Source organism: Cygnus atratus, chromosome 1, assembly GCF_013377495.2.
Source record: "Cygnus atratus isolate AKBS03 ecotype Queensland, Australia chromosome 1, CAtr_DNAZoo_HiC_assembly, whole genome shotgun sequence".
Lineage (NCBI taxonomy): Eukaryota > Metazoa > Chordata > Aves > Anseriformes > Anatidae > Cygnus > Cygnus atratus.
The window spans coordinates 128,700,874-128,724,881 of record NC_066362.1 but is presented as its reverse complement, the minus strand read 5'-3'; positions in this window follow the sequence as shown (position 1 = coordinate 128,724,881).

Genomic DNA, 24,008 nt, shown 5'->3' with positions numbered 1-24,008 from the left:
CCTAGGAGAGAGACATGATACATTTGTTTTAATTGCCTAATGCTTTTACCACATCTTGGCCACCTTAAATATCAACTGCACATGCAGATATAAATAACCAGACATAAGGCAGAGGACAGTAGGGGAGCCTCACTCTCTTGGCAGGGGTTACACTAAGCCAGAAGTCATTAGTAAGTGCATATTTTGTTTGCATCAGACAGACAGACAATGCAGTATCAATGAAGTATCCTGAGTGCCCACTAGGTCTTGCAGAGAGTCAGGAAATGAGACATATGAAATTGGACAAGCAGGTTTAACAGAATGTATTTTTTCTGACTTAAATAAAATGAACTGATGTTACTTTTCTTAGACTCATCTGAACATGCTTTTTTTTTTTTTTTTCTTTTTTTCTTTTTTTCCCAGTGGGATAACTTGCAATATTTTCAAGAAGAGAGTATTTTTTAAATTAACAAAATTACTTCTATGGTCATTTACCTTAACAAACCATATTGAGAATTTGTTCAATAATTCCTGCAAGAAAAATCTTGGCTAGGTTTCACTAAATTGTCCATTCCAAAGAGATTTGAAATCCAAGGAAAAATAACTCAAATATCAGGGAATCTGTCACATCTCTAGCTGAATTGCCACAATACCTCAGTGATGATTAATTGCACTTCAGTTTCAAGTTGAATTTTCCCAGCTTCTGCTTTCAGAAGAATCTGTTTTCCTAAGGTTACTGGCCCTTTCTAGAAACTGCCCATTACTTGTTTTAGTAACCAATGCAAAACAGTTATTTAAGATGCTGGGACTGAAAGGGGTGGGGAGCAATCAGTAGTGTGTGCTTGGAAGGAAAGTGATCTCTGACCTCAGGGATGGCACACCATACTGCAGCCTCAGCTCCAAGACCTTCCCTGGCCATACCGTAGCAACGTTGTGAGTTGCAGCTCTGACTTTTTCCCTATTTGCTGCTCTGCTCAGACTTGCCTTTACAGATGAGCATCACTACAGATTTTGTGCAAGTCCTGTCATTCAGACAGAATAGGGAAAGTCTTTGCCAGACACTCAGGTGCAGGAAGACAAGGAAAAATGAAGCCTCTTTCTGATGATTTCAGTGGTGTTTGTATAGAGCAAGCAGCTCTTACAAAATTCTGGTCAGGACCACCTGATTTTCCTGCTAGGTATGACCATTGCCCTTGCGACCTTAGGGTAACAGGGCTACTCACACTCCTTTCCCCACTCTCCCAGGGAAACAGCAAGAGCAGAGGGAAGGGACAACTTTCTGGATGTCCAGGCTAAATAGTCAGGGAAGCTTCTGAAAAAAAAAAAAAAAAAAAAAAAAAAAAAGAGCATCCCAGTGAAGATTGGATCATGTTGCATGCACACAAAGTTAAGATTACACTGGTGCTTTTGATATCAACAATTCATTTTGTAATTCATCGCCAATTCAGTGGCTAGCATCTAGCCACAGGACAGTGTTTTACCAGGTTTATGTTACCCCATGGAAACTGGGGGGAGGTAAAAAGGATTATTTGTTAATATTTTTTTTTTTTCCCAAGGAAAACCTCTTCATATCCCTAGTCCCAGCACCAATGGCTCCTTGCGTCCAGACCAGTACATGGAGAAACACGGATGCAGGGACACGTGCGTTCCTGCCAGGCAACGAGCCACCCTCTCCCTGGGTGCACAGAGGCTGCGATGGCTCTGCACATGGACATCTTCCATACTGTTAACAGGGTGGGTGGTTCAGGCTCAGCCCTTCACAACAGGGCAAGAACACCAGACACAGGGCATGCTCTGGATCAGACCGTCCACGGGAAGCTGCTTGTGTCAGTGCTGAAAAGCAGAAGCGCACTCTGCAGGGCCAACCCAATCTGCTCTGCTGCGCAGCTTCCAGCGGGGACCTGTGTTTTTAAGGTGCATCAAGGGCTTACTCGCAGTCAAACTAAGAAAGTTCCCCTGCCTGCTCTTGATATGTGTACGTGATTTTTCACTCTGAACCACTGTGAGTTCATGCTTGCCTCATTACACTGTCATCATTATCAATGACAATCTGCCCTTCAATAATCCCCAGTGAAAGAGCATGGAAAACTGCTTGCTTTATTAAGTGGGTGAATCCATGTGTGAATTAATTCAGCTGTTTATTAAGCAGAAAATCTTGGCAGAGAGTGCCGCACTTGGAGTTGTCTGAATCTCTTTATTTCTTTTTTGGCTAGCTTTGTGACACCCTTCTCTCCCCTGCCACAAAAGCACATTACGTGGAACCTGACACGTGTTGAGCAATGGTTGATCACAGAACAAAGAGTGGCTTTCCAGCTCCCCAGGTGACACAAGCCATGCCATTCCAGGCAAAACAGGCTCCATCCCCTCCTTGCACACGCCATGCTGCCGGGTAGACCCATGAACCCCAGTTCCAGTTCAGGGGAGTCATCCTGAACTGGGTACTGGTGCCGTATTGGTGCTGGCATGGTGCCATCAGCACTCAGCAGAGCTCGCAAGGTTTCTCAAGGGTTTTATCCAGGGTAAGAGCTGCCCCATGTTCAGTGTGAGAAGTTACTCCTGGGCTTTTTGTTCAAAAGGATCAAATGGCTCTGGGCAGAGAGCAGGTAACTTTACCTGTGGAAAATTCAGAAGATGCTAGCACTTAGTGCCTTCCCACCTCTCTTCCCTCCCATACCATCTGTTTCATAGCTGGACATGGTGGTTCCTTTGGCTATGAATATACAAAGCCATAGAAGGTCTTCAGAAGTACCTGGCAATATATACTGAATTTAAAACTGTTTCCTATTTTTGTGCAGTCATCTCAAAGATGAAATTCTATTTATTTTATTTTATTTTATTTATTTTATTTTATTTTATTTTATTTTATTTTATTTTATTTGGAGTCACCATACAAAGGATAACCTTTCTGGATTTTTCGGTGGGTTTTTTAGGTTTTTTACTTTTATTTTTTCGCCAATTTTGTTTAGACTCAGAAAAGCATTTTATTTTTTATTTTTTTAATCTTTTCCTCATCTATTTAAATAATCACAGTAGGCTAAGGCTTTGTAAGCCTGTTTTCATTAGAGATTATGTTTTATTAGATAAACTTCAATCAAGTTGTATCCAAGGTCATGGGTAAATGCAGCTTATGTCTCCACCTCAGTTCTCATCTTGTGAAAATGCCAAAAATGAAGACAATGAGAAAATGGGGGTGCTACAGGGCAGCAAGCTCTAGTACCTGACTTTTTAGATGCCAGAATGGCATCTACTATTTCACAGAGTACAGAAGTGGAGAAATGAGGAGTCACGTTGTGGGTGTGGGCACCTTGGCCACAAGTCCCTGGCAAAAGCACATCAAACCCACCCCTCCACTCCTCCCTTCTCCGCAAATACACACTTAGCCAAGATTTGCCATAAGAACTCACTTGGGATTATCAAGGCTTACTCTTTTCTCCAAGGCAATAAAACTCATAGATTTCAGAGGCTTTGTTTTTTGTTTGTTTGTTTGTTTTATCAGAGTGTCCTAATGATCAGACTACGGGTTATATTGCAATGCGAGACATGCTTTGGATGTGAGGGGAGACATGCCCATTGAAATTCTTCTATGTTCAGCAAGCCTGAGCTGGTGTACCACCTGGTATTTAGAGGGCTGTTTTTGGAGGGGAAGGACTAGGCTGAGCCACATGAACACAGGTCCTGCATGCAGGCTCTGCCATCCGGAGTGACTGACTATCACTGCACCGTGCTGTGACCATCCTGAGTTGACATGGATGTGGTTATCTGGAGAATTGTGCTTTCCACCAGCACAGGCAGAAAGATATCTAGCTTGTGAGTGTTGGAAGGATATAACTGTGGGCTGAGAAGGGAGGATCTGGGCACTGAAGGCTTGGAAACATTATTTCTACTGAACCTAATTTGGATTTATACAGACACTGAACTAAATATGTGTATGTGCTTCCAGGCTTTCAGCTCCAGATGAGACAGGGTTTAAAGGATCACAACTTCAGACTTAGCAAGATTTAAGTAATAAAAGCCTTTTGTGGCTCTATTCCCGCGTCATTTGGAGTAATTAGATGCCTATTCTATGGGGAAATTGAAGAGCAGGAGGGAAAACACGTAGAAGGTCAGCATGGTTTCCATTAACCATTCTCATTATGGCTTGTAGATGTACGAAAAGCAAAGCACCATCCTCTTTATTTATTTCCCTGAATGCTAATCTTGTCTGCAGTCTCTTGGTCTCTACTGCACTTTCAGAGTTTTGCTGGAACCAAGTGCTAGGGGAAATCCCCTCAATTTTAATTACAGATTTTTCCTTGCCAAGTGTTTGCAGTATGTTGATTGTACAATATAGATGTATGGGATATCATTTAACCTAGGTACATGGAGCTTCATACACAAGTCATCTGTATAAGGACACCAATACTGAACAGAAGAAACAGGCTAAGTGCAAATGGCAACAAAAACTGACCAGGATATTTTATCACTTTAATGGTGTACTGGGTTGGGGAGGTGGCCAGGGCTGGGGTTTGGGGTGCACGGGGCAGCCGTGTGATGCTGAGCCGAGACTGGGACATGGACTGGGGCCTCCCAGGGCTGCGGTGGTCACCATGGTGCTCTGGTGCCCACAACAGAACTGGGATGAGTCGGCATGGGGACTGTCACTGGGGCTCTGTGATGCAGTGCGCTTCAGGCCATCGGTGAGTGCGGCAGGCGGGGGGAAGGCTGGCCGAGGGCAGGCTCAGGGGCACAAACGCCAGCCCCCAGGGTGGTTTCTAAGGCTGGGATGAGGGCGCAGCCACTCTGGGGAGGGCCTTGGGCTGGGCACAGAGGTGCCCCAGCGAGGGCAAGTGCCCAGAGCCTTTGGGGATGTGGCAGGCACCTGTGGCCCCAGGAGACGCTGCTGCCCCACAGGGGATGGGGCCTGGGAGAGCGTACTGTGGTGCCACCTGCCTTCTCAGCACCCCTGCCCGGGGCAAAGCCCAGCCCAGGACTGCTCATGGGGAGAGCTTTGAAGGATGGTTCCCACGCCACCTCTGGCCAGGGCTCGCGGCCCTGTTGGACACCTGACAGCTGCGCACAAACACTTGCCTGGGATGGCCCGTGGCTGTGTACGTGCAGCGCTCACAAACCCTGCCCTTGCTGCCTCCAAGCTCCATTGCCCCCTCTCCTACCTACCCTCGCGTCTCTCTGGCTCCTGTCCCTTCTCCCCCTGCCACCAGCTCCCTCACACCCAGCCCTGCTGAGCCCCCTTCTCTCCCATCTCCTCCAGACCATGGCTATCGGTATAATTCACCTCCTGTCAGTGCTGGGCCTCCTTCAGCTCACTCTCAAGGTCGGGGACCAGCCCGACAAGGTCACCCAAGACCTCATTCAAGAACGAGAGAAGATGCTGAGGGAGGAGATGTCGTGGCTGCTGCAGGAGGTCAAAGGAGGAAGCGAGCTGGAGAGTGGGAACAGCACACCATTCATGTTCCTCGCTGCGTGCCACCACTGGCAGTTCTGGGCACTTGCTGAAGTGCTTCTCATTCTGTTTGGGATGTACTGGCTGCCCAGGCAGAGAAAAGCTGACACCGATGGTGATTCTGACCCATGGAGCTCAACCAGTGAGGATGGGGATGTAGGAGAGGAAGAGGATGAAAAAGTTGAGGATGAGTTGATGGAGGAACAGGAGGAGTGGGAAGAAGTGTACTTCAACGACCAATGTGATCCAGGCCTGCTTGTGGGTCTGCTCAGGGAGGTTGTGCTGCCAAAGCTTCTTGAGATGGAGAACATAATGGAAGAGATGGCAGGGACAAATTCTGCATCAGCAAACTCCCTTCAGAGATCCACTTTCATGAGCGAGCTGCAGGCAGAGATGGGGTTGTTTGCGACTCTCTTTGAGAACAACCTAGCTATTTCATCCCTCATTTTCTCCAAGGACCAACTTAATGGTTCTCTTTCAAGCTTCCACTGAGGAATACCTGCAAAAATTAGATGCATAGATGCATAAGAATAGTCAAAATAGTTAAGATTGTTTGTTAGGAGATGTTCTCCATATCGATTAGTCACCTGAATAGACATAGATTTGTAGTTTATAAGGACTACCCTGCAGCTGGGTTTCAGGACTCCAGCAAACCTGTGAATTGAAGCGTCTCACCTGATGCAGCTGAAAATGCTGTTCCCAGGAGTCCTGCAGCAGAGCCTCCCATTACCACCATTACCACCCGGACAGCAGCTGCCTATGCTGCTGGGGGAGTGGATCCCCTCTAGAACCATTAGTTTAAGTAAAAAAAAATAAATTATATTTGTTATATAATAATAAATTATAAATTATCTTGTTTGAACACTGTCCCTGAGCGTCTTCTCCTGATTGTCTAGGAGAAACTTTGTTGGGGGACGCTAGCCTTTGGTTCCATCTCTTCCCTGTAATAAAGAGATGATCTTTGGGCTTGGTTGTATGTTAGCAGTGGTTACATTTCTGAGTAGTCATTTGACAACAGCAAGATTTCTGCAGCCTGCTGTTAGGTGAGGTAAGTGCAAAGCACACCGCTGCCTCTTGCAGCCGCTGCTGCTCAGGAGTGCTGCTGCCCAGCTGCAGGGGCTCAGCGCAGTGCCTGGGGATCCGGGGTCTCTGCCCAGGCTGGGTGTGCTGGCTCTGGCTGGGATGTTAACTTTCCCTGCAGCAGCCCATACAGTGCTGTGCTCTGCACTTGGAGGTATCACACCAGTGTTGTGTCTGCTGCTGAGCAGTGCTGGCACCGCATCAGGACTCCCTCCAACTCCCCCAGAGCCAGCAGGATGGAGGTGGGAAAAAGTACAGAAGGGGAAAAAGGGAGAAGAGGGGAGGGGTGGGCTCTCATTGTGAAACATCTGTCTTCCTGAGCAACGGCTACGTGCGTTGAGGCCCTGCTTCAAGGACGTTGTCAAGCATCGCTTGTTGGTGAGAAGCAGAGAGTCATTTATTCCCTCTGCACTTCCACACAACCTTTGCTTTTTTGTTTGTTTTCTCTTTTCCTCTTTCTCTTTATTTAAATTATTTAATTAATAATATTTTTTCTTAATAATTATTTTTTCCTTTAATTAAATTACCCTTATCTCAACCCATGAGTTGCTTCTTTCCTTTTCTTCTTCCCCTGCTCTTCTAAGGAGGGGAAATGAGAGATCAGCTGTGGTGGAGTTCAGCTGCCTAGCAAGGTAAAACCACCACAACAGAGCTGAATGACAAACCCTTGGATAATACTTTGAGCGATGCCTGACAAAATAACATTAATTCCAGCTATAAAAGGCACATTCACTAATTATTGACCAAAATACTAAATGTCATCTGCTAAAATCCTGCTTTATTTCTCCCAGATTTAACAGCTCGTACCTGTGACAATTGCTAGGTATGAAGCAAGACATGTTCTCTTTCCTCCATTCACTCATCATTTTCTGTCACGCACTAGCTGATATATCCGAAGAGATAAAGCTGAAGGATTTATATCCCATGAGATGGGAGAGTGTGCCCAGGTCACCTTTATCCTCAGATATTGGTCTAAAGGAGTGTTGTGCTGGATAAAAAGGAAGATCCTTTATCCCTTCCTCACCATAACCTATATGTAAAAAGCCTCCCCATCAACAGAAGGATCGTTTTGATGAGGAGATGCAGATGCAGAGTGCACTGATTTTCAACAGCTGAAGGCTATGCTCATTCTTACCAATTAGTTATTTTTCAAGTTAAAAAATATTATAATTATGTACACACTTGAGAAATTGTGGGTGTCCAAGAAGCTACATACCCTGCCAGCAAGTGCTACTTGCTGTAATAGGCAGAAGAGGATGAACTGTGAGACTTCTGTTTGGTCAATGTCTTGTTAGCTATCAGTTATCAGCCATGATTTGCTTCAATATAGCTTAGAAAACAGCCTTAAAGCTAGCTGTAAAATGACAGAAAAGGAGCCATAGTGATAGCTCTTGCATAGTTGCTTGTAATCATATTTGACAACACAATTACCATAGCAACAATACATAAGTGCTTTCTCAGTCCATGACCCACTAATATACGGTATAGCCCTGTTGTTTGTGCATTTGCACTGTGGAAACCCTTCACAAACATTTGCAGACTCTTTCTGCAGTTTTTACTGTCTCTTATTAGGACATTAGTTAATAATCCAAATTTGTACATCTTTACCTAAAACATCCAATAGAGCAATTCATCTCTATTCAAATTCAGTTCAATTCAAATACATCTACCTTGTCAGAAGTATTTGCCACTGGAAAACTCAAATTCAGTTCTTGAGCATACAGCTGTTGTTCTTCTAAAGACTTTTCAAAACCTTCTGTACCATTCTGTACCATCCAGTGTTTCTTTTCAGAACCTCTAATGGCTCCTCAGAGTATGCCCTTCCAGGGAAATACAACTTTATTTGTCATTCAGTAGCTACAATTGCTATTAGTATTCCCATTCAATTCAGATATTTTTTTTCTTCTTTTTCTTCTAGAAATTGTTTTGCCACACTCTATACCCCTTTTTCTTGTCTCTCTTTTTTGTTTCTTTTTGTGAGTGAACATTTCCTCACAACTTTGCTGGAGTCCAGTTTGCTGGACCTTACACTTTCCCCTTTGCCTTCACCCGTTTGTCTTCACAAATGAAGATTCACATGCATGGTGAGAGAGCTAAGAAGGGACAGAGTCTGATCACACCTTCTACAAATACCACATATCGGTACAGAGTTAAACAAGGCTGGGAGCAGAGAAGATACTGGAATACTTGGGCCTTAAGCTGGGAAAATCCATACGAGAGCCTGTCTTAGTCCTTGTCTGTGTCAGGCAGAGCAGGGACTTGAATCACACAATCACAGCATGGTTCAGGTTCAGGTTCAGGTTCACCTCTGCTACATATTCCAAGGTAATAGTGTTTTCCACTGTTTGGAAAGTGGAAAGAAGTGTTTGGCCTCAGATAGTGTTCCACAGATTTTGAAGGCTTTAGCTCTCAGATGAGAAACGGGGTTATGGAGACTAAAAATTAAAGCAAATGAGTTGTCATGAAACAGGATCTCAAGAAACTGTTGTGGAGAACAGAAGATGCTTGCTGTCCTATAGATGTGCTCAGGAAGAGTAACTAATAATTTGTCGTCTATGCCCAATTGCATTCTGTATAGAAAACTAATAACATAATGGAAATTGTTAGCTTACCTGAAGATATTCATAACCAATAGCCTGTGTGACATTCAGTGTGAGTGCACCAGCAGACCATACAAATAGAGCAATTCATAGTCAAGAAGAAGCACCCAGACAAGAAGACTGAAGAGGGTGACATAACATCCTGTAGCCACCTCTAGCAAGAGTTTTCACATTATCTTCATGCTTCATATCCCCCCTGTTCTTCTAAGGATGAATGCTGGGTGATAAAACCTTTGAGAGAAGAACCCAAAATTCAAGTTCTCCCACAGAGTCATCAAATAAATTTGCATTCATATTCCCAATCTGAATGATAAAATAGAGAGGAAGGAACATGCTGAGGTGGCTGCCTTGTGGGAAACCCTAAAATAAGAACTCTCCATTCTGGAGGGGGAATCTTGTCATTAGTACTAAACCTCCAGTTTTCTTTTGGCTGGGGTACATTCTGTGACTGAAGTAAAAGAAAATGATCACTGAGAAGAAACAATTCTGACTGTATGTATTTGTTTAACCTACAACCTGTTGTTTCCCACTTTGCAATGAGAAGCTTGACCTTAAAGTTTCAGTGAATAAACTCTTGCAGATTTTCAACGTTACGCCTGTTTATTGCCTATTGCCTCAGTGGCAGAGTAAATTATAGACTAACTGAGAAATGTATAATGGTCTGTTTTCCAAAAAGTGGAAAAGAAAAAAAAAACCTGGGTGTGCAGGCAGTCCAGAGAGGTCTATACCACAAGGCACACAGTGTTTTGAGTGTCTTCTGATAAATTGTAAAGGAGTTTTGGGGGGATTGCTATCAGAAAGTGCCCAGTTTTGGAGAAAAATCCCCTTCTGCCCTTGCCTAGTTAATGCATGCCCCCCAAGGAAGAGAACAAACAGAAAAAAAAAAAATAATTTCCCCATTTGGAACAATCCCCATTCATCATATTTACTTAAAAAATAAAAACAACAACAACAAACACACACACACACAAAACCACCACCACCACCACCACCAACAACAACAACAACAAACAGATTGTATCTCCAAAGCTTCTTGTATCACGTGACTCATGATCTGTCCTTGGGGATGCTTTTTTCCAAAAATCTCTTGTATGAACGGACATCTTACAGAGTTACAGTCATTTTCTTGCAAATAGTATCTTTCAGAAAGATAATACTTAGCAAGGCCTTCATCCCACAGAATGATTCAGATATCAAACTGCTTACAGAGTCTGAACTTCCCAATGGTAATGATTTCACCTTATTGTTAGGGAAAGAAGGAACTATAGCATAAAAAATGGACACAGGGCTACTAGGACAACCAATACATTTTTATGTTCTACACCCTTAAACACTAAAGAATCTCCCCATGCCATTTCAGGTAACACCAAGGACAATGATTTGGAAGAAGATAGACATCAATTCTGTTGCTAGCTAGATTGTACATCTCTGCTTTTTGAAGACAGAAGCAGTTTCAGCAATTTCTCAGCTAAATGACTTGAACTTGATAGAAATGTTGCAACTTATTATGGTAAGTCTTTCAGTCTGCTAAGGTGATCTGCTCCCCTGGCATGAGGACATTAATCTCTCAAAATACTGAGGTCAAAGAAGAGATGGAAGTTTTGATTTCTATATATATATTCTGTTAGCTATCCTATCTTAGCTACATTTTTATTTCTTGCCATCCAAGGAGAAGAATAAAAGGAAAGCTATGACAATTTTTAACAGGGTTCAGCATTAAACTCTTCCAAAGCCGATCTGCTTGGGAAATATTAACATGCAACAGACTTACTGGGTTTATAGACCACCTTTTGCTCCTTCTTGACAGCTCAACAAGGTGACCAAATGATACAGAAACCCAAGTAATGTTTTGGCAGGTTTAGAAAATAACTTAGTCCTTGCATCAATCATTAAAAAATCTTTTGCTGTGAACGACAAAAATGTTAACTGTCAGTTAAAATAATTAACGGGAGCTAAAATGGACTGAGTTTGAATCAGGAAGGCTGTGTCTCATAGATACGTAATACAAATGATCTTAGAGGATATGTAGGACAACCATGGGAACTGCATTGCTGGAGGACTTGAAAGAACTACCACAGCCTGGTTTAGAGTTGACTGAACTCATGGAAGTCATGAGAGTTTTAAGATCATCCACTCTCTGTGCACTGCTTGTGTATCAAGTGTCATGTTGCTATCTAGATTTTTAATCTAGGAATTGTTACACTCAATTTTGCTTACATACAAAGAAGCAACACACCTTATATATAAAGCCAATAGGGTTTTGTTTGTTTGTTTGTTTGCTTGTTTTGTTAGAATAATTGAAGTCTTATCAGTGTAATCATTACAGGTAAGGAAAGAATAACAATACTGTCAGAACTGATACACAAACATACATTTTCTACTCTTTTTGAGGTGTTATGCAGACCAGTTTCCTGTTCCTCTGGTTCCTATTGTAGGTGGTTTCACTCTGATGATGGTGGGAGCTTTAAGCACAAGTCATCAGCACTGAGTTTTTTTCTGTGAAGAATATGATGTTCATATTGATAGTTTATTCTTCCTCACCCTAGCGTCCACCTGGGGTCATTTTTGTGTTTGCTAACGTGCTTTTATACATTTACTCATTAGCTACAGACACCTAGACAATTAAAAAAAAAAAAAAAGGCTTTACTACTAAACCAAACCAAACAATATTGCAGGCAGATTGTGAAATATTTATACAAAGCAAGCCTGACAAGCTTCAGTCTTGAGCCCTTGCAAAGTCAGTACAAAGACTGTATCCTATGACTAGCCGTGGCTGTATCATTCTATAGAACTACTTGGTTAAAAAATGATTAAATTACATATTTTTCAAATAAAATACTCAATGAAGAACAGTTTACCTCTGTTGATGATACTTGGGCTCTTTCTGCCACTAGAAATATATCTTTCACAGCTAGGAAATTTCCTTAAAATCTATTGCCATGTACATGTACATCTGCAGTTCCCTGTCCTACAAAATATAATTCTGTACTATTTGTAAAGCTAGAAAGAAACTAATAGGGAGCAGTCAAATGGTGTTACCTGCTCTAGGAAGAGTTCACCATCCCTACCAAATCAATAAATAAAAAATCAGCAGCATTCCCTTCAATTTCTGTGAAACTATCTTTCAGGGACAGAAAGAAAGGTCAGGCTTCCACTCGTAAATATGCTTCCCGTTAGTGCCAGTGCAAAATTAAAGTGACATGAAGGTAACTGAATGTTGTTGTTGTAATTGTATGAAGAAATATAAGCAAATTGTGGACTGTGGACAAAACTCTTTCCCCTCTGGAAGCTACTTATACTAGCAGAATAAATCACAAATTCACAGAACACTTGAGGCAGGAAGGTACTTCTGGAGATCATCTAGTCCAGCTTCATGCTCAGAGCAGTGTCAGCTACAGCACGTTTCTCAGGACTACATCTATCAGGTTTTGGGTATCTCCACGGATATAAATTCCGCAGCTTCTTTGAGCCACCTGCTCCAACACTCACTCAATCACCCTCACAGTTAAAAATTCTTCTTATGTTTAAGTGGAAAGCCTTGTTTCAGTTTGGCCTATCACCTTCTGTCCTCTCACTGGGCACCAATGTGAAGAGGCTGGCTGTTTTCTTTATTCCCTCTGCTCAGGTGTTTATGGACATGGTTAAGATCCCCCAGATCCATCACTTCTCCCAGCTGATCAATCCTGGCTTCTCATCCTCTCCTTGTATGAGAGATAGTCCAGTTCCTTAACCGTCTTTTTGGCCCTGCACTGGATCCTCTCGGGGAGCCCAGAACTGTACCCAGCACTCCAGATGTGCCCTCACCAAGGCTGAATAGAGGGGAAGGATCACCTCCCTTGACCTATTAACAAGGTTCTTCCTAAAGCAGCCCAAGAGGCAGTTGGTCTTCTTTGTTGCAAGGACACATAGCTGGCTTATGTTTAACTTGGTGTCCTCCAGGACGCCCGAGACATTTCTGCAAGGGTTTTGTATCACTTACATACTCACTGGGGGTGCACTTCACCCTCTTGTCCAGGTCATTGGCTCTAGTATGAGTCTCTGGACCACACCATTAGTGAACGGCCTTTAGTTTGCCTTTATGCTGCTGATTGCAAACCTTTGAGCCTGGCACTTCAGCCAGTTTACACTTCGTCTCACCGCCCATTTATCTAGGCCACACTTCAACAGCTTGTCTATGAGGTTGCTACAGGAGACGGTGTCAAAAGCCTTGCTAAAGCTGATATAAACAACACATACTGCTCCCCTCTCATCCACCAAGCCAGTAATCTTGTTATAAAGGGCTGTCAAGTTGGTCAAGCAAGATTTCCCCTTCATAAATCTATGCTGACTACTCCCAATCATCTTCTTGTCCTTCACGTGTCGGTCTGCAGAGAGCTGTTAGCATCTAGAAACTAGAGTATAAAAATAAGATCTTTATTAACTTCAATCCCACTTTCAGGTGATGAAGAATTTCCTTTCAGTTGCTTTTCTTAAATGCTCATGTCTGTGGTGGGCTAACCATCAGAGCAGACAGCAGAAAGCACCTTTTTTTGTGTGTGTTCTCTGCTGGCTCCTAAGTATGGTACAACAGAAACCCACCTTGTTTAAATGAGAACAAGACTTGCAAGGTAGGAGACTGGGAATGACTGTAAAAAAGAGACCAGATGGGGCAAGATAAATCAGAGATGATGCTCAGAGGGAAATCAGGGCATGCAGGGCCCAGAGGGGGATAAAAAAGCTGGGGAGAGAAAGACTGGGTCTGTATGGCAATGGAGTCTGGATATAGGAAATCTGTGGGTAGACAGGTGAGAGATTACTGAGAGAGGGAGAAAGAAGACAGGGATGAGTTTGGTGATGGAGTTAAAGGATGAAGAGTTGCAGGACAGGCTGGACCATCAGGGAGGAGCCCTTGAGATACATCAACAATGAAAATGTGGCATGGCCTGAAACAGAGGTCAAACCATTAATGTCTGCTGGGATTATTGTTCTACATTTTGCAACTGGTTTGTATTTGTCCAGTCAGTGCCAAATGTAGAGGGAAAGGAGAGAGAGGACCAAGGGAGGAGGAGAGAGGGAAAAGAAGAGAAAGGTGGCAGAGAAGAGGATGCAAAGAAGCAGTGGTAAGGAAGGACGAGAATGAGGAAAGTGTACTGATGCCTACCTGCTGAGACCGCAGCAGCCATGGCAGGATATCAACACCTCCTGATATCAGAAAGCAGCAGCTCCTTCTCCAGCATTCAGACCCTGCCCTTCTGGTTCTCTGGAGTTCATAGGAGCTGCTGGTCCTGTAAAACCTAATTCTCACAAGAGATGGAGGCTACATTTCCTGAGGGAAAGATGAGGTCCTGGCACAGGATGTGGCATGTCCTGGAGATGTGGCTTTTGCTGTTCCCTCACCTACCGGTCCATACGTGTTGCCAGGCAAAATACATGAACATGTCATTGAAACAGAAGTAGTCAAGCTGCATACAGTTTCTCTGCATTTACCTTAATTATCAATAACTTTCCCACAGCTGCAACTGAAACCCACAACAGCTGTGTATTAAGTATTTGCAGTGTTTAATACTAAACAGCTGGGGAAAAAATGATGTCAGAAACCTCGAATGGGCATCTAGAATTAGAGGGTTGTTTTAAAAGTAATCTTGCTGTGACTCTGCTCCCTAATTGCACAGTAGGGTTGCCTTGGTGCGGAAAAGCAACAATACATTGACTACTGCTTGGGAAGAAGAAGGTCATGGCAGTGACCAGCCCCAGAGAAAAGTGCTAAAGGTAATTAGTGACTCACACCAGGGCATGTTTTGAATAGCCTACAATGAATGAGGCATGGAGGCAGCACACTGAGAAATAATAAGGAACCACATTACTCCATGCATTTTGAGGATGCAGGGTTTTGAGGAAGAACAGCTATCATGTTGTTAAAGACCATAGAAGGATTCATAGGTACAAGGAACGTAAACTGAGGTTGGAAGGGCAGTATTACTCCTAGCGCTGCCTATCACTTCAGGGATTCATCTTAAAGTTTTAGTTGTAGTGATTACAATAACTTCATATGGGTAAGTAAAAATGCATTAGAAGACACTGGTGATTTAAGAGCTAGCCTCTCAGAGGCCAGGACATGGAAATACCTTCTGTGCTGCTCTCTTTTCCAAAGCAGAGGTCTTACCTTAGATGTTTCCCAATAGCTGTGGCTGTTTTGGTCAGGTGAGGAGGAGAAGAAAAAAAAAAAAAAAAAAGGAGGATAAACCATTTCAAAGGCTTTCTTTTGCTTTATGCATGTTAAAGAAACTATAGCTAGGCAGAGTAGAGAAACTATGACTACATCTATATCAGTATATTATAGAGGGAAATTTCCAGAAATCCAGGCTCAAAATCTCCTCCCATACTGATGAGCTGTTAGAAAAGCAGCGTTCTCCACAGGGATAGGTTTGAGAGCTAGCACAGACCAGGAGGGGCTGGTCCTAAACACTCAGAGAAGCAAGCTGCTGCCCAACCGCTGTCAGACAGCAGAGAATCCACCTCAGAGGGATCAGCACATGTTGTCTAGGTGGGTGACTAGAAATTCCAGCTGGGGTCCCTGCCCTCTGAGATCCTTGTGTTAAAGACTGTTGTGGTGTGGAACCTAAAAATGAAAGACTCTGCACTCAAGATTCATATAATATTCCCCATTAAAGATGTAGTTCACCATAAGTATGGAAGAACAGCCATAAATCACCCTCCTTTTATTGAACTACTGTGGTTTACTCACAAAAAAGTTCTTGTGCGACAGTACCTCCAGGTGTCAGCTCTGCAGGACCTGCTTCACAACATTGTTGGTGGCCAAAAACAACTGGTGCTAGTAGGAACAGTCACACCAGGCACAATTTGCAGCTGGGGCCTCAGCTCCTAAGGATTCCAACACCAAAGTCAGAGCCCTGAACTGCAGCCGGAGATTAGGTGAAGGCAACCCTGTCTCAGAAGAAGTGCCATTATGATTTGGCAGTGTCCAGTTCTTGCTGAACATTTGTGGAACTCTATCTTGCAGCAGCTGTAGCTTGAGCACTCTCCAAACACAGTGGACTGCATTACACAGTGCATTAATTCAAACCCCTGTCTTGAAGTCAGTGATATCTTGAGTAAAAGCATGTGTTTTGGAGAAATAGCTAAAGCTTTTGTACAAAGCACAAATGACCAGCCAAGCCTCCAGGGGTTCCTTTTAGAAACACAGAGGATGGGTGGGAGGTTGTGTTACATCATGCTTATTATCCTGTTGACATTTTCCTTCTCAACAAAGATGTAGGATTTTTGTGTGTGTATGTGTGTTTTTTTTATTATTATTATTTTGTGTTTTGTTCTTTTTTTTTCCATTTCTCTACCATAATATTTTGTCAAGTTTTCACACCTTTTCTCTGGAAGAAGCACAACACCTAGTACTTCTACACTGCAACTCTTCATGAAACAAACCAGCCCAACTGTTTTGATTCCTTTAACAGTAAGTTGGCACCCTTTCCTTGTTCACCCACCTAGAAAAACTCTGGACTCTTTAGATAGATAACGACTGTCCTATGGATCTCAGCTGTTCTGAGAACAACCTCTATAATCTGACCAGGCTGCTCTGTTTCAGGTCTAGATACACGTGAAACTTCATTCTGCCTCTATGATAGGTGAGATTTAGGTAAACTCTCTCTGCTTTGCACCCTCCTTCCTCCTCAGGGGAAAGACATCCAGCCACAGTGGTCTGAAGGAAGGTCTAAAGGTCAAAAGGACTCCCAATCTGGTTCCTGATGTTGACAATGGGTGGAGCAGAAATCAGGGTGTTCCAGGCAAAAATTGTGTACCACAGCATCTAAATAGCTTTGAGGAGCTAAATGTCAAGTGAAGTTGTGTGACTATGTTGTTTGGAGCATAATAATTACCAAATCTTGTCTATTTTTTTTTGTTGTTGTTGTTTTAATCTTGATTGAATTTGGATGCAAAAGTGGTTTTGATGTAGTATTAATGTAATAATGTAATATTCTAATATTTTTATTATTATTTATTTTATTTCTATTTTTTATTAAATCTGCCTTTTGAACTCTCAAAAATGCTTTCCAAATCCCTCAACAGTGTTCACATTCATGCTTCATGCTTGTGGCACTTTAGTGATACTAAAGATAATGGTCACCTTTCATGAGTTTAAGGGAACAGAAAGGTCTCTTAAGTAACTATAAAATGCTGCAAACAAAGCTTTCCCCAAAATGATTGTTTCCTCCAAGGAAACCAATCCAACCGCTGATATTTTACTGGACATGTTCTGCCCGTGGGCAATCTTAATAGCTCTCAGAAAAGTAATCCACACCAAAGGTTTGAGCTATAAGGCAGAAAGCTGGAGGAAAGTAGGTTTATTTTGCTGCTAATAGAAAGAGGCAAGATCCTACAGTAATTTAACTGTTTTTCATTTTTAAATGATTGAAAGACGTTAATAAAACTTAAGAGACAGAATGATCTTGCTTTTGCTATAAACACGAAAGGGCACTGTATACTAATGGCAGATTTCTGGGATAACCATAAAACCGAATTTAATGAAATTGCTTCAGAGAAATGCAGCAATAAAAACAAGTAACGAACCATCAAAAGGAGCAAGGAGGCAAGGTGCTTCCATAGATATGAGTCAATAAGTGCATTAGTGAAAGGAAGAATGGGGTCTTGGAGAGAAAATTGGTTAAAGTGATCAGAAAAGAGAACAGAAATCATATTCACAAAATCCCACCAAGAAATCTTTTTCTTTCTGCCTATATTAGAATATCTGCACTTATTAGAAGTCTGAGGAGGCCAAAAATGGTAGTTAAAACACTATATGCTCTTACAGTCAGATGAAGGAACTGCGAGTGTTGACATGTTATGAAATGAGGTTGTTCATCTGCCTGTATTGCTTTATCAACCAGCACACAAAAATCAGTGCTGCTGAGGGAAAAGCAGCCTCAGGATGACCATAGCTGGAGCTTAATGTTAAAAGATGCATCACTTCTAATGGAACCCAAGCTAAGTGAACCAGAAACTCTTTGGCACTTACATCTGTGTGGTGCATGGTTTCCACACAGCTGGTTACTACACCCCTCTTCTTGTGGGCTCAGGCTGCAAGAGTGGTTTGTAATACACCAAGCCCAGAGGCACACAGTCAACAGTGGAACAGAGCTCCTGTCTGCTTTCTTTTATGGCTTTTGTGGAGACAGAAGAAACTGGTGAAGGAGCTGTGCATCTTATAAATACATCAGTCAGCTGCAAGTTGCTGCACTGGAGTTGCACAAACACACCATGTTGGAGATACCATTCCTACCCCTTACATTTTTTCTTGTTGATATTTGCAATATTCTAGGCAGCTCCTATATAAGGGTCAGAGAAATTAGCTCACTTCCAAGGTAAATACCTCCATTTGTGCAAGGCAAATGCATATCTTCAGGCAGTCACTAGTATATCCATCTAAACTGCCTTACCCAGAAGGATGTGTGAAGACCTGCCATAATAATTCAGAGCGTGTATTACACTTGAAAGGCCTAGCCTACATGTAGTCAGTATGTGAAGGCATTTATTTCTAAGGTATGAAGCTGAAAGTCCTGGTTTTGGCTAAGATAGAGTTAATTTTCCTCCTAGTAGCTTGTATGGTGCTGTGTTTGGGATTTAAGATGATATTTTAATTGTTGCAGAGCAGTGCTTACACTAAGCCAAGGACTTTTCAACTTCTTACTCTGCCCTGCCAGCGGGCAGGATGGGGGTGCAGCAGGAGCTGGGAGGGGACAGACCCAGGACAGCTGACCCAAACTGGCCAAAGGGGTATTCCATACCATCTGACGTCATGCTAAACAATATATAGGGGTGGCTAGCCTGGGGGGGGGGCAGCTGCTTGGGGATAGGCTGGGCATCAGTCAACGGGTGGTGAGCAATTGTATTGTACATCACTTGTTTTGTACACATTACTATTAGTAGTACTATTATCATTATTATTATTATTTTCCTTTCTTTTCTGTCTTAATAAACTGTCTTTATCTCAACCCACAGGCTTTCATTTCTTTCTAATTCTCTCCTCCCATCCCAGAGAAGGAGCTGGGAGGGTGAGCGAACGGCTGTGTGGTGCTTAGCTGCCGGCAGGGTTAAACCACAACACTGAATTAGGTTGTCATATGTAATGCATACACCTGCCGGGCTGTAAACTATGGAAAGCACTGCAAGTAGAGAGGACATGAGAAAAAGACATTCCCATGAAATCAGTCACTGCACAGCACAGGGAACAAACCTGGTGAATCCTGCCTGTGACATTGAATGGCCATGTACCGGGTGTGTTTTAGGAGTAGGCTCTAAGGTGCACTCTTGTCCAAAATAAATTACAGGAAGATCTCTTGCCTAGAGGTGCTGTCTAGAAAGTAGTAACAGGCAGTCTGTGAAATGGGGAAGATGGCATTTAGAATTATTTCCTTGGAGCAAAGAAGGGGCTCTGAAGGGTATTGTACTTCTGTAAGTACTCATCCTGAGCACCAAGGCAGATTCGAGTGTCTAATTGGTTAATTATATGTAATTTCAGTAGGAAGGAGTGCTCCATTTTAGGCTTCTCTAGCTCTTACATTTTTCTGTCAAGTGTTAATGGATATTGGGGGAAAAATATCTTTAGCAAAATTCTAATTTAAAAATGAAATAATTGAGCAGACCTTTCTAGGACTGGGAACGTTGAGGGCTACCTTGAATTGCCAAGTCCTTGACAAACCAAGCGAGAGTGTCCATCTGCATTTTTGCCAGAGCTCCCTGATTCTTTCCTCATGACATCTATACAATTGGTAGAGTGTTACCCTTCACCACAGAGTAAGTATAAAGCACAGTTGACCCGTCAACCTGGGAGTTGTATGCATGCTGCTGAATCCCACTTCTGGAAAATTGGTGCAGAAAAGCTGGGAAATGAGAGGATTGTAAAAAATAAATAATTATAACAACAACAATGACGTCGATGATGACGACGATGACAATGATGATGATGATAATAATAATAATAATATTAATAATAATAATAAAGGTTGAAAATTGCACAGCTTCTTGCTGGAATTGGCAATGTCGGGCGATGCCCTGGTCCTTTTGAGCTCGTGTTTTCTCCTCGGTTCTCCTCCCTCGGCTTCCCCGGCTGTTTGGGGGGTGAAACCTTCCCGCATCGCCGTGTGCCGGCAGTGCCATCTACCGCCGGCACCTGGAGCCGGCTGCTTTTCCATGGCCGGGGGGTGGCTGCGGGGAGCCTCACGCTCAGAAGAAAGAAATTTCTGGCTGCCTGTCCCTCTGCTCGGCTGCTTGGGCACGAGGAAGAGCAGACACGAAGACCCGGCTGTGCTCAAGGGCCAGGCACATTCCCTTTTTTCATGTCTCAGGGAAAGAAGATATCAGCGCTGCGCCCTTGGCTGGAGCCTTGCATGTAGCAGTCCCCCTTAAATCCAGCGTAAACGTGCATGGTCATTTTTATGGACTGGGGTAACTGAAAGGAGAGAGCATGTGCAAAACCCCTTCAGAAACTAAGCAGAGGCTATTTTCCCTAGGTATTTCTTTTGGATTAAGTTGTCTGGCCATACAAGCCAGGAACAGGCAGTATCTGAGAAACACTACAAGGCACGCAAGGAAAGCAGCCAGCAGGCGTTAGATAGCACTGGCCATTTTCCGGGAGAATGTAGGAGTAATACTTAATTTATTAGTACAACTGCAATATTTTTGTCAGTCCCTTCCAAGGACTGGCTAAAGCGGCTGGGAGTCTCTGGCCTGGAAAAAAAAAAAAAAAAAAAAAAAAAAAAAAAAGAGGTAATCTAGGAGGGATGACACAGAACCATCAAGGGGGTACCAAGGAGACAATCAGGGACAGTTGCTTGTTTTCTCCTACAGTTCAGGAGTTAGTGAATATTGGATAAAATTAGTTGGAAACCCCTTCAGAACAAATGAGAGCAACTAGCTATATCCCAAATATGTTGCAGAGCCACGGTTCTCTTAATAAAGTCCAATGGATGCTGAAGCTCTTCAGGGCTAACAAGTTGTCTGGGCACTGAGGGCACCCCCTCAGCCCTTCCTTGTCACCCCCTGCCCCAGAGAGGCCCTCGTCTGAACACCTGGTCTTATGCTCTTACATACCAAGACATTATCAGTGAGAAACTGTTAGTGAATTCAGGACAGTCTTGCTGGATAAGTTGAGTGAGAGGCTCAAAAACGAGAAAGATCTAACTCCAAAGCACCAGGGAGGGTGAAAAGAGAGACTGAATGTATTAGATCCTGTGAGGGGATTTGAATTTGCTTCTATCACCTCTAAAGAATTTAGGTCCCAATAACCAAGAATAGCCACATTTTAATATATTCCTCAGAAAGCGTCCCAAGAATAGCCCAACTGGCAGACAATATTTTTCATGTTTTCTTCAGTTTCTGCAAGAAAAAAAAATAGCAATTTGCTTCATGTGCATTGAACTATTTGGGGTTGTTTCCATTTACCTTCTACTTTCATAAATAGTACATTTAATTATAGTTTGGAAAAGTGAAAAAGCTATTTTTTTAACCTTTGCTTTCTGAGAAAGAGGTTTAGGGTCCAGTGTTTGGCTGGCTAATAAATGTCTGGGAGCCCAGAAGCTGCCTCTTGCTGTCCCTCCTGTGGTCAGTGAGCAAAGAGCACAAGATGCTCCCAGGGCCTGAGAGGTGCTTTGCCTTTTCTACGGGATGAGTTAATAAACTTAACTCCAGGGAAGCTGTGATATGCTTGCACTCACTAAGCCTAATTAGTTCAGGAGCAGAAGTACATTTGTTGCTTATTATGAACCCACAAGTATAAAAACAATTATTACTGAAGGGGAAGCCTGTCGGTTTCCTTGGAGAGACTCAGGAAGGCAGAGGTGCCACCTACCAGCTTATAGGAAGAATTATATATAAACGGCTAGAACGAATAAAGGGTTTGTCAGCCCCAGTCCTGGCACTCATGGGAGCGGCACAGAAGGGGTTGTGTACAGGGGCGGCTCATCCTCAGGAGCTCTGGGGCAGCAAACTGGATGCTGCAGGCTTCTCTCTGCGCACAAGCTCACAGCACAGACGGTTCTTGTTTTGGGATGATTGTAATGACGAAGACAAAACAACACAACTCCCATTCCCCAAAATAAGTTAATAAAAAACACATTTGAAATTAATGGAGAAAATCCTATATTTATCATTTTTATAACATTTTACAGGGCCTGCATGGACGTTCAGGGTTCAGAGCCAGCACACTTTCATGAGACAAAGATCTTCTCTGACTGTTATTGCTGTGTTTTTCAGGCTTTAGAAAAGAAATCTCTAGGGATTTCAAAAGCCCCAGACCCAGCAGAGATTCCACAGTGTAATTTGTGAATTGAGACAGCTGACCGAATACAAACTCAATTTTACTTCACAGACATGAAAGCCAGGAATCTAGGCTTGTTTCTCTCAAATTGGTGATGAGTAAAGAGTTTCAAGCCCTTTAAAAATACAAAGGGTGATAGATCAGAAAGTAAAGGCTTCATCTGGCATAGAAAAGGAAAAAAATCTTGTTACAAGGTGACATGGCCCAGGTGTGGTCCAGTTGTGCTATCTAAGCACTCACTCAGAGCAAGGGTTACCATGTTTAGTAGGGATACAAGAATGTGAAACATCTGTCTTCACAGAAATAGCTCATTGCTATCATTTTAAAGAAAACTGGACACTCCAAGACATCCTAGGGAGCATTTTTGCATCAGATGTTGCCTATGTGCATGAAAGTGCTCCATCCCTTGGAGCAGTGAGCTGAGCAATGTATCAAAAAATGACAAATAATCACTCAATATGCAGAGAAATAACTCCCAGGAACATTTATTCAAAGCCATCAGAATTTGGGCTGGGACCACAGAGCAAGGCAGTCTCTGTTTTGGCATATATATTGCACGAGTATCAGGAAAAATTGCCTTTAGCAGCATCAGGTCCTGGACCTGGGGCACTCGGATACATGAGTGCTGAAGGGAATTCAGTACATGCCATGTTTAGGGATGCAAGCTTTCTCTGTTGTTTCTCTTTTAGCACCACTAATCTGCTGTTTTGTAGCTGGTCAGTCCCATTGTGCTAAACTAGTAAAGTAAAACGTATTTACTTAGTCATCTTTAAAAGACTTAACTTCAGTAGATACAAAAAAGGACAGAACCACAGCGTGGCCGAGGCTGGCAGGGACCTCTGGGATCACCTGCTCCAAGCCCTGCCCAAGCAGGGACACCCAGAGCAGGCTGCCCAGGACCATGTCCCAGCAGCTTTTGAAGATCTCCAAGGAGGAGACCCCACAGTCCCTCTGTGCAGCCTGTGCCGGCGCTCTGCCACCCGCACAGCACAGAAGTGCTGCCTCTTGTCCTGGCACAGGGAACCACTGAAAAGAGCCTGGCTCTGTCTTCACTGCACACTCCCTTCAGGTATTTATAGATATGGATGAGATCCCCCCAAGCCTCCTCTTCTCCAGGCTGAGCAGTCCCAGCTCTCTCCGCCTCTTCTCACAGGAGAGGTGCTCCAGTCCCTTCATCATCTTGGTGGCTCTCTATCAGACTCTTTCCAGCATGCCCATGTTTCTCTTCTACTGGAGAGCCTGGAACTGGACACAGTACTTCAGGTGCAGCCTCACCAGAGCTGAGTAGAGGGGAATGATTACCTGTCTTGGCCTACTGGTGACATGTTGCCTAATGCAGCCAAGAATACTGCTAGCCTTCTTAGTGGTAAGGGCACATTGCTGTGTCACATTCAACTTGGTGTCCTCCTGGGTCTTCTTCTGCAGAGCTGCTTTCAGGCTGGGTGCCCCCCAGCATGCGCTGGTGGTTGGGGTTTTTCCTCACCAGGTGCAGGACTTTGCACCTCTTGTTGCTGAACTTCATGAGATTTTTGTCAGCCCACCTCTCCAGGCTGTCAGGGTCCCGCTGGCTGCACAGCCCTCTGCTGTACCAGCCACTCCCCCC